The sequence below is a fragment of the Bufo gargarizans genome, chromosome 2 (assembly GCF_014858855.1).
Source record: "Bufo gargarizans isolate SCDJY-AF-19 chromosome 2, ASM1485885v1, whole genome shotgun sequence".
In the NCBI taxonomy this organism is placed as follows: domain Eukaryota; kingdom Metazoa; phylum Chordata; class Amphibia; order Anura; family Bufonidae; genus Bufo; species Bufo gargarizans.
In genome coordinates, this window is record NC_058081.1 from 196,237,225 (window position 1) to 196,253,293 (window position 16,069).

The 16,069-nt window shown below is 47.4% G+C and overlaps 1 protein-coding gene across 1 annotated transcript in view; it reads left to right on the plus strand.

The window, feature by feature from the left end:
* The first annotated feature begins 10,250 nt into the window (after positions 1-10,250).
* The window catches only part of SIN3A (SIN3 transcription regulator family member A), an 85,597-nt gene continuing 79,778 nt past the window's right edge, over positions 10,251-16,069 (plus strand). The window contains 1 exon segment of the mRNA XM_044279859.1: positions 10,251-10,307. The gene's annotated coding sequence lies outside the window, so the exon portion shown is untranslated.

Sequence of the window (16,069 nt, forward strand, 5' to 3'; positions counted from 1 at the left end):
CCACCAGCCTGCACAGTGGTAACAAGGCATGATGGATACATGTTCTCATTCTGTTTACGCCAAATTCGGACTCTACCATTTGAATGTCTCAACAGAAATCAAGACTCATCAGACCAGGCAACATTTTTCCAGTCTTCAACAGTCCAATTTTGGTGAGCTCGTGCAAATTGTAGCCTCTTTTTCCTATTTGTAGTGGAGATGAGTGGTACCCGGTGGGGTCTTCTGCTGTTTTAGCCCATCCGCCTCAAGGTTGTGCGTGTTGCGGCTTCACAAATGCTTTGCTGCATACCTCGGTTGTAACGAGTAGTTATTTCAGTCAACGTTGCTCTTCTATCAGCTTGAATCAGTCGGCCCATTCTCCTCTGACCTCTAGCATCAACAAGGCATTTTCGCCCACAGGACTGCCGCATACTGGATGTTTTTCCCTTTTCACACCATTCTTTGTAACCCCTAGAAATGGTCGTGCGTGAAAATCCCAGTAACTGAGCAGATTGTGAAATACTCAGACTGGCCCGTCTGGCACCAACAACCATGCCACGCTCAAAATTGCTTAAATCCCCTTTCTTTCCCATTCTGACATTCAGTTTGGAGTTCAGGAGATTGTCTTGACCAGGACCACAACCCTACATGCATTAAAGCAACTGCCATGTGATTGGTTGACTAGATAATCGCATTAATGAGAAATAGAACAGGTGTTCCTAATATTTCTTTAGGTGAGTGTACATATATATATATATATATATATATATATATATATATGTATATTTTTTTTTTACCTTCCTGCTTTGCTATGTACTGTACATGTACAGCATTGTGATGGCGAAGGCTCAAAAATTGAGCCTGTGCGATCAGCTGTTGGTATAACACAGTGCTTAAACTGTCAGGCCTTGAGCTAGTTCCAATTACACCATTTTAAGGCTGCATGCACACGACTGTATGTGACATCCGTATGCCATAGTTTTTTTTTTTTTTTTTGCGGATCCATTGTAACAATGCCTAAAACGGACAAGAATAGGACATGTTCTTTTTTTATTGTGGGGCTACGGAACGGACATACTGATGCGGACAGCACATGGTGGCATTTTTTGCGGACCCATTGAAACGAATGGGTCCGCATCCTATCCGCAAAAAAGACAGAACGGACACGGAAACAAACAGCGTTCGTGTGCATGTAGCCTAACACTTACGATGCTCTGTTTGAAAATTGCAAACATAATATATAATACACATAAAATTTTTAAAAATGCTTAAAAAAAAAGAAAAAATATCCACTAAAAATGTTTTTTTCAATTAGGGCTCATACACCATGCACACAAATGTATTTTGTTTCCCTGTCCATTCCTTTTTTTTGTGGATAGAATGCTGACCCATTTATTTCAATGGGTCTGCAAAAAAATGCGAACTGCACACCGTGTGCTCTCTGCATCCGTATGTTTGATGTCTGTTCCATAGCCCCGCACTGTTTTGTGGACAAGAATAGGCATTGTTACAATAGTTCGCCCCCAAAAAATACGAATGTTACACAGACGTCATCCGTATTTTTTGAGGATTCTCATTTTGCAGACCGCAAAATTCATACGGTCGTGTGCATGAGCCTTTATTCCAATTTTCTTCATCAATATCACTGCAACACCCCGCAGCCTCACTAATCAGCTTTAATAATTGTACTTTTTATTGGGAGCGAGGGGGGGGGGGGGCAGCAATTCTGAGTTTTGCTATGGGGCCCCCAAGATTTCTATGTACGCACCTGAAGAAAAGAATATACCTGTATAAACTCTGACAATCACCTATTGTGAATGGTGGATCCTGTCTTATCGATACACAGAGATGATATAATTACAGGCAGGATAAAAAAGATAACTGCAGTAAAGTGATCTGTACAAACCAAGCAATGCCAATTACTAGACATAGTGGCCAGTGTGAAAACTGCAGGATTTTGCGTTTTAGTTTAAATGTAAAAAGTGACATGGAAAATTAAAAATAACCTTAAAAATGCTCAGTTCTTGGGACCCGCACCTATCAAATAATAGAGGCATATCCTTGCGATATTCCCCCATTGTCTCAGATAGGAATACCCCTTTAACCACTTCAACCCCGCTAGCTGAAACACCCTTAATGACCAGGCCACTTTTTACACTTCTGCACTACACTACTTTCACCGTTTATTGCTCGGTCATGCAACTTACCACCCAAATGAATTTTACCTCCTTTTCTTCTCACTAATAGAGCTTTCATTTGGTGGTATTTCATTGCTGCTGACATTTTTACTTTTTTTGTTATTAATCGAAATTTAACGATTTTTTTGCAAAAAAATGACATTTTTCACTTTCAGTTGTAAAATTTTGCAGACAAAAAGACATCCATATATAAATTTTTCGCTAAATTTATTGTTCTACATATCTTTGATTAAAAAAAAGTTTGAATAAAAAAAATGGTTTGGGTAAAAGTTATAGCGTTTACAAACTATGGTACAAAAATTTGAATTTCCGCTTTTTGAAGCAGCTCTGACTTTCTGAGCACCTGTCATGTTTCCTGAGGTTCTACAATGCCCAGACAGTAGAAAACCCCCACAAATGACCCCATTTTGGAAAGTAGACACCCTAAGGTATTCACTGATGGGCATAGTGAGTTCATAGAACTTTTTATTTTTTGTCACAAGTTAGAGGAAAATGATGATTCTTTTTTTTTTTTTTTCTTACAAAGTCTCATATTCCACTAACTTGTGACAAAAAATAAAAACTTCCATGAACTCACTATGCCCATCATGAAATACCTTGGGGTGTCTTCTTTCCAAAATGGGGTCACTTGTGGGGTAGTTATACTGCCCTGGCATTTTAGGGCGCCCAAATGTGTGGGAAGTAGTTTGAAATCAAAATCTGTAAAGAATGGCCTGTGAAATCCAAAAGGTGCTCTTTGGAATGTGTGCCCCTTTGCCCACCTAGGCTGCAAAAAAGTGTCACACATCTGGTATCGCCGTACTCAGGAGAAGTTGTGGAATGTGTTTTGGGGTGTCATTTTACATATACCCATGCTGGGTGAGCATGGGCGATACCACATGTGTGACACTTTTTTGCCGCCTGAGCCCTCCCCTGTGTGGAGACAACAAAATGAGCATCCTGACTGGGCTCCGAGACCCCCTACATGGGGAGGACATAATGAGCACCCTGACTGGGCTCTGAGCCCTCCCCTAAGCAGGGAGGACATAATGAGCACCCTGACTGGGCCCTGAACCCTACCCTACGTGGAGAGGACAAAACTAGCACCCTGACCGGGCCCTGAGCCCTCCCCTACGTGGGGAGGACATGATTAGCACCCTGACTGGGCTGTGAGCCCTCCCCTTAGTAATAAGGACAAAATGAACACCCTGACTGGGCTGAGCCCCCCTATACAGGGAGGACATAATGAGCACCCTGACTGCGCTCTGAGACCCCCTATGTGGAGAGGGCAAAACTAGCACCCTGACCGGTCTCTGAGCCCTCCCCTTAGTGATGAGGACCCTGAATGGGCTCTGAGCCCCTATACGTGGGGAGGACAAAATGAGTACCCTGACTGGGGCCTGAACCCTCCCCTACGTGGAGACAACAAAATGAGCACCCTGAAAATTGCAAAGGTATGTGGATAGCTCACCACCCTCCTCAGTAAGGTAGGGGTGCTCTAGCCGAAAGACTGCTCACTCTAACAGTCCAAGAAAATAGAATAAATGAAAAAAGGCGGCTGGCACTCACTATGTGGTTTCACATCAAACAACAATTTATTATAATCACTATACCGTTAATATAACAATGAAATACATATAATATAAAAATGGTAATTAAAAAATCCCCTAAAAAATAAATAATAAAATGCAAAGTATCTTATTATATTGGATCATAAACCGCACCAAAAATGAATAAAGTCTCTGTTGGAGAATAAATAATTCTTTGCCTGTTTGGGCAGTAATGTCCAATTTGATACCAATGCCGTCACTTTAAATGCAAAATGTAGCCCAGAAGCTGTATGAAATGCTGTTGGGGAGTAGTATCACTCACTTTATATTTCTCTTTCACAGTTCGTATAACAATCTTGTCACTTCCAATTTGAGATATATGATCGGTTTCTAGGGTAAATGTTGTAGCTTACCCTCCCAGACGAATCTCCGGCCGTCTGTTTGTGCTGCTTCTGCTCGCTCTCGGCGTCTCCGCTCTCCGGCGTTTGTCACGTGGTGTACCGGAGTTATCGCGGGATTTGAGTGTTTCAGTCCGAAGATCTGATGAGAGCTGCAGAGTAGGTAAAAAATGGAGCGCTCCACTTGTAGAAGGTAATTCAAATATCGTCGATCATGTAGAAAGCTTGTAAAAAGCTTGTTGTTGGCAGGGATATAACGCTAAACGCGTTTCGAGGACTTCAGTCCTCTTCCTCAGTAGCTATATCCCTGTTGTTAAATCCCCTCCTTTTATATCTTCATCAGCAATCCACAAAATCTGGACTGGAATCGCTTTTCCTCCCATTGCGGTTTTTTGGTGCGATTTTTGGTGCGGTTTTAAAATCGCATATGCGTTTTTTGTGGCATTCAAACCGCAACCTATTTGTTAGTATAAATATATCAACTCACAGTTCTTCACAAATATAAAATCACAACAATAATGCTCAATATATAAAATGATATGAAAAAATATATAAAAATACATATACTATAAGGTATAGTCCAGGAGATCAATGTTTTTTTAAAAATAATTTAAGGACAACATAGTAATTTATGACAAATATTCATTCATAAAAGGCATCTATATCCTCAAGGGCCTCATCCTCTATAGATTTTCTTTTTATCTTTCTTATAATATTCATATCAATGTTGGAGAATAACGAAATTGGTGGTGTGCACATCAAACAAGAGGAGACCACAGAGCCGGTAAACGGCTAAACATGTGATCTCCACTTGAATAAGGGGCACACCACCTAATCTATAAGAATCCAAAAATTTCCAGTTCTGCATTTAAACCACCTGGCATTAGACTTCCAAAATTGTATATTTGTTTGGATTCTGCCCTAGACATCCGCTCGATATGGTTTCCACCTCTCCAGTGTCTATCAATTTTTTCTAGTGCTACAAATGACAGGCCTGATGTAGGGGGGGCTCAGAGCACCCTGACTGGGCTCTGAGCCCCCCCTACATGGGGAGGACATAATGAGCACCCTGACTGGGCTCTGAGCCCTCCCCTAAGCAGGGAGGACATATTGAGCACCCTGGCTGGGACCTGAACCCTCCCATACGTGGGGAGGACAAAACTAGCACCCTGACCGGGCCCTGAGCCCTCCCCTACATGAGAAGGACATAATTACCACCCTGACTGGGCTGTGAGCCCTCCCTTTAGTAATGAGGACAAAAAGAGCACCCTGACTGGGCTGAGCCCCCCTACCCAGGGAGGACAATGAGAACCCTGACTGGACTCTGAAACTCCCTACATGAAGAGGGCAAAACTAGCACCCTGACTGGGCTCTGAGCCCTACCCTTAGTGATGAGGTCCCTGACTGGGCTCTGAGCCCCCCTACATGGGGGAGGACAAAATGACCACCCTGACTGAGCTCTGAGACACTCTACGTGGAGAGGACAAAACTAGCATCGGGCTCTGAGCCCTCCCCTTAGTGATGAGGCTATAATGAGCATCCTGACTGGGCTCTGAGCCCTCCCCTATGTGAAGAGGCTAAAATGAGCACCCTGGCTGGACCCTGAGCTTCTCCGCAACATGAGGAGGGAGTAATAAGCACCCTGAGCCCTCACCTATGTGGGAACAACAAAATAAGCATCCTGACTGGGCTCCGAGAACCCCTACGTTAAGAGGACAAAACTAGCACCCTGACCGGGCTCTGAGCTCTTAGTGATGAGGACAAAATGAGCACATTGACTGGGGTCTGAGCCCTCCCTTACATGGGGAGGACATAATGAGTACCCTGACTGGGCTCTGAGCCCTCCCCTAAGTGGGGAGGACAAAATGAGTAGTGTTGATCGTGAATATTCTAGTTGCAAATTTTTATTGTGAATATCAGCACTTCAAGACTTCACAAAGATGTAGAATATAGTGCTATATATTCGTAATCGCAAATATTTCGGATTTTTTTCATCAGTAACCTCCTTTCTTGTAAAATATAAGAATGAAACTGGATCGCACATCCTTAATACTATGCATTTATCTAATAACTGATTCTCAGCATAATAAACATCGCCTCTCAGCGCAATTTATAGTCAACTTACCCCTATGTTGCATGCTGTACATAAGGCATTAGTATACAATTTGATCAAAAAGCATAGGCCCACTCACCACGATAAGGTTGCCTATTTGAAAAGGATCCTACTTTAAATTTGGCACAGCGATGCGTGGCCACCACCGGCGCCGCACCAGCAGTCAAACAGCGCCCCCACACCCCCTCTGGTAGCAGCACTCCTCCCTATTCGGCCCAGGTGATTTTAATCAGCAGGAGACTGCATAATGGTGTATAAATTACTGCCACCTCTTAGTTGGAGTTCCTGAGAGCATAAGGTGAGCTCTGACAACTGTTCACATGGTGTGGTGCTGTGCAGCAGCCATTGTTACTCTGGTACTGTGCTGGTGGGGCCCAGTGTCAGGGTGGCTTTGCCAGACAGCAGGGGTGTTGTTTGGCTGCTGGGTCCCGCTGCCTATTGGTGCGGTGCTGCGGCGCCGGCGGTCGCCGCACAGCGCCAGATTTAGAGTAGGTTGGAGGGGTGTGAGAGTGCTAGATGGGAGGCTACATAGGAAGATGTTACAGTAGTCTAGGCGGGAGATGATAAGGGCATGTACAAGCATTTTCGCAGACTCAAAGTTGAGGAAACTGCCGATGAGGGAGATGTTTTTGAGTTGGAGGTGGCAGGTGGTGGAAAGGGCTTGGATGTGCAGTCGGAAGGAGAGGGCAGAATCCAAGGTCGCTCCAAGGCAGCAGGGAGCGTGTGCAGCCATTGATCATGATAGATAGGTCTGTTGGGGGGGGGGGTTGAGCAAGATAGGGGAAAGATGATAAATTCTGTTTTATCTATGTTAAGTTTTAGAACGTGAGAGGAGAAGAAGAAGGATATGGAAGAAAGGCATTGTGGGATTCTGGATAGTAAGGTGGTGATGTCTGGGCCAGAGAGGTAGATTTGTGCGTCGTCAGCATAAAAGTGATACTGAAATCCATGGGACCCCATGAGCTGTCCCAGTCCGAAGGTGTAGATAGAGAAGAGCAGGGGTCCAAGGACAGAGCCTTGCGGGACACCAACAGAGAGGGAATGAGACGAGGAGGTGGGAGATGCTAAATGTCCGGTCTGTGAGGTATGATGTGATCCAGGAGAGGATATACTGTATATATAATACAACTAGTAAGTGGGAGATAGTCAGTGTAGGTTATATCCTGATATAAGGGAGCTGATAGGTCCCAGTGCAGGGTGTTAGGTAGTGGGATAGGTTCTGCTGTCCATACATACATGCTACAGACATAGTGCTGTGATGTCACAACAATACTTAGTGCACCAATCAGTAATATCTACTGAGACCTGATAAAATGTAAAGTTGCATGTATTGAGCACAAAATATGTGCATTAGTGCCGATTTTGCGCAATCATGAAAATAATGACTGGAGATCACGAATTCTAGAATTTATTGCGAATATTATGCAAAAAATTCCCAAAATATCACAAAAACAAATATTGCCTATGCTGCTCAACACTAAAAATGAGCACTCTGACTGGGCTCTGAGCCCCCCTACGTGGTGAGGACAAAATGAGGACCCTGACTGGGCTCTGAGCCCTCCCCTACATGTGGGGGGCATAATGAGCACCCTGACTGGGCTCTGAGCCCTCACCTAAATGGGGAAGAGGGGTGACATAATGAGCACCCTGACTGGGCTCTGAGCCCTCCCCTTCATGGGGGGGCAGGACATAATGAGTACCCTGACCGGGCTCTGAGCCCTCCCCTTAGTGATGAGGACCCTGACTGGGGGGGGGGGGGGGGGGGGGCGACGACGACAGGACATAATGAGCACCCTGACTGGTCTCTGCGACCCCCTACATGAAGAGGGCAAAACTAGCACCCTGACCAAGCTCTGAGCCCTCCCCTTAGGGATGAGGACTCTGAGCCCCCCTACATGGAAGGGGGGGGGGGGGACAAAATGAGCACCCTGACTGGGCTCTGAGCACTCCCCTTAGTGATGAGAACTCTGACTGGGCTCTGAGCCCCCCTACATGGGGGGGGGGGGGGGGACGACGACGAGACGACGACAAAATGAGCACCCTGACTGGGCTCTGAACCCTCCCCTTAGTAATGAGGACATGAGGACTCTGAGCCCTCCCCTACGTGGGGACGACAAAACCAGCACCCTGACTGGGCTCCGAGACCCTAAGTGGAGAGGACAAACCTAGCACCGGGCTTTGAGCCCTTCCCTTAGTGATGAGGACAAAATGAGCACCCTGACTGGGCTCTGAGCCCTCCCCTATGTGGTTCCTCCGCTCTAGTGTGCCCAGAACACCCGCCTCACATACAGTGGCATACTACCACTCTGAGCTCGGAACTCCCCACAAACCGCCCTCCTCCATAGTAACCACAACCCTCCCCACTCCTCCACCAGCAGAAGCCTTCTCTGCTCTCTCTCCCTGTACTCCTTTCTTATAGCAGGTAAACACCACCCGGAGGCGTGTCTCCCTTGGAGAGGGTGTGTCTCCCTTGGAGAGGGCGTGTCTCCCTGGGAGAGGGCGTGTCCTCTGCTTTCCTCGTCTTCTTGGTAACATTCCACGCCCACCTCTCCGAAAGGCAGCCAATAGCGCTACAAGGGGGCGGTGTATGGTGCCTGAAAGACGTAGAACGATGGGCGGGGCTTGCCTGTTCATTCCATTGACGGCCATTTTCCGCTCGCGCCTGCTTATTAGCGCTCAGGCTCGGGGGCGGGGCTAATGCTTAGGTCCCCACCCACAGTCGCTGAGCGCTTTGCCTCGATAACTCATTGGTTTCTGGTTTTGATGGGCGTTGGAAGGTAACCAATAAGCTGTCGCGCACGGTGGCGCCCTGTGCTGGGTGTCGGAGGCGGGATTTCCCCCGTGACAGAGAGAAACGGGTGGACGTTTACCGGAGACCGGAACCGAGCGGCTGGTCGTACAGTGAGGTAAGGAGGACTGTGCGGGACGAGGGTAGGAGGGAAGAGTGGGTGAAGGGCGGGTCTAGCACGAGTGGTGGGCACCCTCATGGGGGTCTGCAAGGTGGCAAATGCCCTGGTGGCGGAGGCGCTGGGGAGTGAGGAGAGGAGCCGTGAGCTGGTGGCCGGGCTGATGTAGGATCAGGATAGCAGAAGGGGCGGGCGATGATGGGGGCACCGAGAGTATCCCACCACGGACCCTGTGCTGAGGTGGAGGCCGCAGAACAGCTGTGCGCGCTCCGGCACATGGGCATGTGGAGACGGAGGCTGCTCCCCGGGGTGAGGAGCCTCCGTATGCCGCACGGTGTGCCCCACAGCTGGCATCAGCCCCGATGCTCGCCGCCCGACGTGTACCTAGAAATGCCCGTGCTGTGGGTCCCGCTCTGGGCTTGTCATTTTACGCCGACCCTCCCCCACCCGCGGTCTGTGTACTGATCGGCCGCCTGGATGTGATGACATGACCCGAGCTCTGTGAGCCCGGACCTGTCCTCTACTGTCAGCGCGGACCGGCGCGTGTCTGTGGCCCCGGGTCCCAGGAGGATTTCCCCCCCGGTGACCCTCAAGTCACCCTGATCGTGCCCGAGGGGGTCCTATAGCCATGAGACGAGCGGCTCAGACAGATCGCACTCCACGCGCTGGCCGGCTCTGTGCCCAGCATCAGCCCGGATGGCATGCGTACAGTCAGACTGCAGCCACCCACTGCCGCTCTCCGGCCCGGGCTCCCTTTTTTACCATGTAAACACGACATAAGGAGGTGTGTCTTGTGGAGGGGGCGTGGTGCTCAGGGTTTCACTTGCACACTACTGAGCTCCGTCCCCAGCTCTGTGCATAGCAACCAATAGCTCTGGAAAGGGGCGTGGCCATGTTAGTGATGGACGTATAAGGGTGGGCGGGATTCTGCTTTTCATTCCATTGACGGCCATTTTCCGTTCGCGCATGCTCGGTAGTGCTTTGTCTTAGGGGCCTGGCCTGTGGCCCCGCCCTTATCACCTCAAAAGTGGTTTTGCCCGTGCAGGCTATTGGTTGCTTTATGTGATAGACGTTTGTGAAGGTCCAATCAGCTGTCGCGTCTAGTAAGAGGGGTCGGAGGCGGGATTTCCCCCCTGTGACAGAGAAGAACGGGCGGACGCTTACCGGAGCCCGGAACAGAGCGGGTAATCCTGGGGAGAGCTGTATAGGCTGTGCAGGGAGCGCTCCCGGGGCAGCTGCCCGGACACAGGGCTGGTCCTGGCAGAGGGGTCACTTCTGACCTGTTCCTTGCTGAGGGTCGGGCAGCGGCGCCGCTGGGAAATCGCAGCGTTTTTGTATGATGATGATGATGGTGGTGGCGGCAGTCCGGTAGCGGTAGAGCTACATGGATCCGATGTGTCGTGTGGTGGCACTGCCCCGGGGTCACCGGGAGCATGGGGTACAGGGGAGAGCCATGCTGAGGACTGCTTGTGATCAGATCCTGAGCTTCACCTCTGAGACTATTGCCATCAGGCACCTAAAGAGTTAAACCAGTGGATGCCAGTTCTGCACCAGCGCTGCTTCCAGTCTGTCAGCAGGATCAGCCCTATTAAAGCAGACATACTGCCTGGTAGGGTCGATCCTGCTGATTTAAAATGATACCTGTCTTGTGAAAATCTATTACAGTGTTCCTGGGGAAAATAGATTTTTATTCTTTATGCTCCAGTGCACTGAGGGCTGTGACCCGCCCTTGGTGCACTAAGAACCTAATTTGCATAATGCCTACGTTTTCTTCTATTGAATGTTGCCTCTGATTTTCACAAAACGGGTATCATCGTAAAGGGGTTATCTAGTAATTAATATTGATGACCTATCCTATCCGGGACCCCTGCTGATCAGGTGCTGATGTTGCTCTTCCGAGGTCATGTGATGTCACCGTACATTGGTCACATGACCTAGGCACAGCTCAGCCCCATGGAAGTGAATGGGGCTGAGCGTGGCCCCCTGATACAGCTCATTGTGGGGGGTGCAGGGTGAGGATAGGTCATCATTATCCGTTCCTGGATAACCTCTTTAATCAGCAGGATCAGGGAGTATTCCTGGTTTAAAGGGGAGACCTTTATACCGATGGCCTGTCCTGAATCAATGAGGGTCTGACACCCGACGCCAATTAGCTGTTTGACAAAACACAGACTCTTACAGTAGTGCCGCGCTCTCGCAGCTTTTCCTAGGTCAAGTGGCGGCACGTTCATTGGTCACATGACCTGAGCGCAACTCGGCTCCATTAAAGTGACTGGCTTAGCTGCAATACCAAGCACAGCCTTTTTACAATGGACGGCGCTGCGCTTGGTGAGTAAGGGAAGACTGCAGTGTTAGGCCTCTTTCACACAAGCGTGACGATTACGTCCGGATGCGTTCAGTTAAAAACACGCGATTTTTGCAAGCAAGTTCTGTCAGTTTTGTATGCGATTGTGTTCCGTTGTTTCCGCACGAGTGCAATGCTTTGTTCACGCACGTGATAAAAAACTGAATGTGGAACCCAGACCCAAGGGTTTGGGTTTGGTGTTGTGTAGATGTCATTATTTTCCCTTATAATATGGTTATAAGGGAAAATAATAGCATTCTTATTACAGAATGCTTAGTAAAATGTGGATTGAGGGGTTAAAAAATTAACTCTCCTCATCCACTTGATTGCGCAGCCGGCATCGTCTTCTTCCTTCTTCTTGAAGGACCTGCAAAAGGACCTTTTGATGTCATCGCGTGGTGATGTCAGCGCAGGTCCTGCTGAATGAAGTTAGAAGGACCTTCTATCTTCATTCAGCAGGACCTGCGATGACGTCTCCATGCTCACCACGTGGTGAGAGCGATGGCATCAGCCAAGGTCCTTTTGCAGGTCCTTCAAGAAGAAGAAAGAGGATCCTGGCTGTGCGATCAAGTGGATAAGGTGAGTTAATTATTATTATTTTTTATAATTTTTTAACCCTCCATTGACATTATACTTAGCATTCTGAATTAAAGAATGCTATTATTTTCCAATATAACAATGTTATAGTGGAAAATAATAAAGTGAATGGGGGTCCTGGGTCATACATCCCTTGTCTGCTTAGCAACCATGCGTGAAAATCGCACCGCATCCGCACTTGCTCGTGGATGCGATTTTTCACACAGTCTCATTCTTTTTATATGGGGCCTGCGTTGCATGAAAAACGTAGAATATAGAACATGCTGCGATTTATTTTTATTTTTTCACGCAAAGCACAAGTGATGTGTGAAAAACATTGCTCATCTGCACAGTCCCATTGAAATAAATGGGTACGGATTCAGTGCGGGTGCAATGCGTTCACCTCACGCATTGCACCCGCAAAGAATACTCGCCCGTGTGAAAGGGGCCTTAGAGTTGAGGTCAGGCAGAGACACACAGCATTATAAATCACTATAATGCCATGCGGTCCAGTCAGAGCAGCAGAGCTCACTATGGGAATTCACGCTGTCACATGGAGAGAGTTTCAAGCAGTGTACTCGCTCGGCTGAAACTGGTCTTAAGCTGTGATGCAGGGGATCGGGCTGTCACGCTGTATAATTAAAGGGGTTGTCCCATGACTAATGTAAAAAATTTAAATCGGACATCATATGTACATCACAACCTCTTTCTAACAAAGCTAGAACCAGCCGTGTACCTCACATGGATCCAGAGATCTCCACATTCATTGCTCTGCTAGATTTATAACAAGCTGGCAGCTCAAGGGGAGGGTCTTTTCTGCTGCAGCTCAGGGGGTGTGTCTCAGCTCTCCCTATAACAGCTCAGGGGGTGTGTCTCAGCTCTCCCTATCACAGCTTAGGGGGTGTGTCTCAGCTCTCATCACAGCTCAGAAGGCAGCTGATGGATAAAACGGAGCATGAGCGGCCTTCTCCATGAGCAGGACAAAGAAATAAGAAAACAAACAGCAGGTGGCGCTATACAGATACATTGAATAACTCAGTGGCTATGCTAAATGTTTAATTACATGCAATTACAAAAGTGTTCAAATCCAGGCGCTGGTTTGAAAACTAGAATATTTTCTGTGGGACAACCCCTTTAACCAATCCACAAGTCAGGGAAAGTGACGGTCTTTCTTGGCACTGTGGGGGAGAGTTATCAAACTGGTGTAAAGTTGAACTGCCCATAGCAACCAATCAGATTCCACCTTTCATTTTTGACAGCTCCTTTGGAAACTGAAAGGTGGAATCTGATTGGTTGCTGTAGGCAACTAAGCCAGTTCTACTTTACACCACTTTGCTAACGCTCCCCCTGTATCCTCTCCACTTGTCTCCTGTAGGGAAATGACCCATCCAGTGCCCATGCAATGCATGGAAGAGCCAGGCTTTCCAACGGGAGAACCATTCTGGGTTTCAGAGGAGAATTTTGAGCAAGGACTGCCCTCTCCAGTATGTTCTGTAATAGAAATAGTGTCTCTTACCAGACAACCTGTTTCCTGAAGTGTTGGTGCGGGTACAGGCCATGGCTAGACCAGGCTGCACATGGACGCCCCACTCTGGTTGATGGTGTCACCTCGTTTTAGCTTATAGAGCTGCGAACATGCACGGCTAGATCGCCGCTAGCATGTCCGCAATATACCTGTCCCATTAAGTTGTGTCCTTTTATGGTGTTTAAAAAAAAAAGATTTTATAGATATGTAAATGACCCTGGTAAGGAGCCCAAGGGGCTGCACTAACCTTCTTGGTGCCCAGCCACATACCCCTGATAAGGAGCCCAGCACCGCCTGTAACCAGCAATCTCCTCCTTGCTCACAAAGTCAGATCGCTGTAATCTTGCTGTGCCCGAGCTCACGCATGCGCAGTTCCTACCCTGAGGCTGATGCCAGCACAGGGAACGAACACTATGCCGGCACTGCATAGTGAGATTAGGGCAATCTAACTGAGCAAGGAGGAGATTCGGAGGACGCAGCGGGGCGTGGCTGGGCACCAGGAAGGTTAGTACAGATCTTGGGCTCCTTACCAGGGTAATTTACATATCTCTAAAATCATTTTAGGACACAGCTTTATGGGACAGGTATATTGCGGACATGCTCGCGGCGATCTAGCTGTGCATGTCCGCAGCTCTATAGGGTAAAAAGAGGTGACAGAATCCCTTTAACATCTCAATGTGCCTAGACCTGTGATGGCTAACCTCCAGCACTCCCTGTGGTAAAACTACAACTCCCAAAATGCACACTTGCTTGGCTCCTTAGAAATTAATGGAGCATGCTGGGAGTGGTAGTTTCACCAAAGCTGGAGTGCCGGAGGTTAGCCATTACTGTGCTTTGGCGCTGGTTTCTACGTTTCTGGCTAGCTCCTGTTAATACCTATAGAAATTCTTGTAATGTGGCTACTAAAAAAAACTAAAGGACTGTCTCCTGCTAAATGGAAGGCTTATCCTTTTTAGATTGGTGGGCACTCCCACCTCGCAGCTAGTTGAAGGCCCTCCTGTACATCCCCGTCATTGTTTACAAGGCAAAGCTCTGTACTTTTAGTAGTGGGCGTGCCGGGCAGCCCAGATAAGTCCCTTTCAAGTGATTAGAACTAAGCTGCAATACCAGGTATAGCCACTACTAGGTGTGTGGCGCTGTGCCTAGTGAACAGTCGGCTGGTTGTTGGGAGTGTCAGAAGTCCTAAAACTGCTTTAACACATCATACAAGAGGGGAAAAAATCTGATTTATTTCAGTACATGCGTGGTCCTGCTGGATTTCCATGTTATAGAGGCTGTATGTCAGTCTGTCTGTAGTGCAGAATGGGACATATATATGTTTTTTTTCTCTGCAAATTTTACTTCTGTTAGGGTACTTTCACACTTGCATTATTGGATTCCGGCAGGCAGTTCCGGAACTGCCTGCCGGATCTGGAAATCCGATATGCAAATGGATATCATTTGTAGACGGATCCAGATGCGAAGCTGTCTCACAAATGCATTGCAATACCGGATCCATCTCTGTGGTGTCATCTGGAAAAATGGATCCAGTATTTTTTTTTATTTTTTTTCACATTTTCAAAGGTCTGCGCAACCGGATCCGTTTTTCCGGAACACTTGGTGCCAGATCCGGCATTAATACATTTCAGTGGGAAATAATGCCGGATCCGACATTCCGGCAAGTGTTCCGGAATTTTGGACGGAGAAAATACTGTAGCATGCTGCAGTATTTTCTCTGGCCAAAAAACTTAAGAGGGACTGAACTGAAGACATCCTGGATGGATTTCTCTCCATTCCGAGTGCATTAGGATAAAACTGATCAGTCTTTTCCCGGTATTGAGCCTCTAGGACAGAACTCCAATATCGGAAAGGAATAACACTAGTATGAAAGTACCCTTACTCAGGAGCAACCTAAGATTTTAAGTATTTTTGTAAGATTTTTCCAGACGGTGGCATGGTTGTCTTTGCCACTCTGGTTGCGTGCTGCTTTCTTAAATGGGTTCTCTTACTTCAGTAAGTGACTATTATCATGTAGAGAAAGCTTATATAAGCCACTTACTAATGTATTGTGCTTGTCCATATTGCTTCCTTGGCTTTCTGAGTTCATTTTTCCATCACATTATACACTGCTGGTTTCCATGGTTACAGACCACCCTGCAATTCATCAGTGGTGGAACATAGGAAAAAGTGCCAGCCTCTCTGGTGGCCTAGACCATGATGTGCTAGTGTTTTTTCCTATATTGTGCAAGCACGACCACCAATGCTGGATTGCAGGGTGGTCTGTAACCATGGAAACAAGCAGTGTATAATGTGATGGAAAAATTAATCCAGTAAGCAATATGGACAATCACAATACATTAGTAACTAGTAAGTGCCTTGTGTTAACTTTCTCTACATGATAAATGCTATTTGCTAAAGTGTGACAACCCCTTTAAGGAGGTCCTATCACAATGTATGCTGTGTACCCAACATATTTCCTGTTGGTCTCTGAGTATTGTTCTTGTGTCTTCTGATCTGACCCC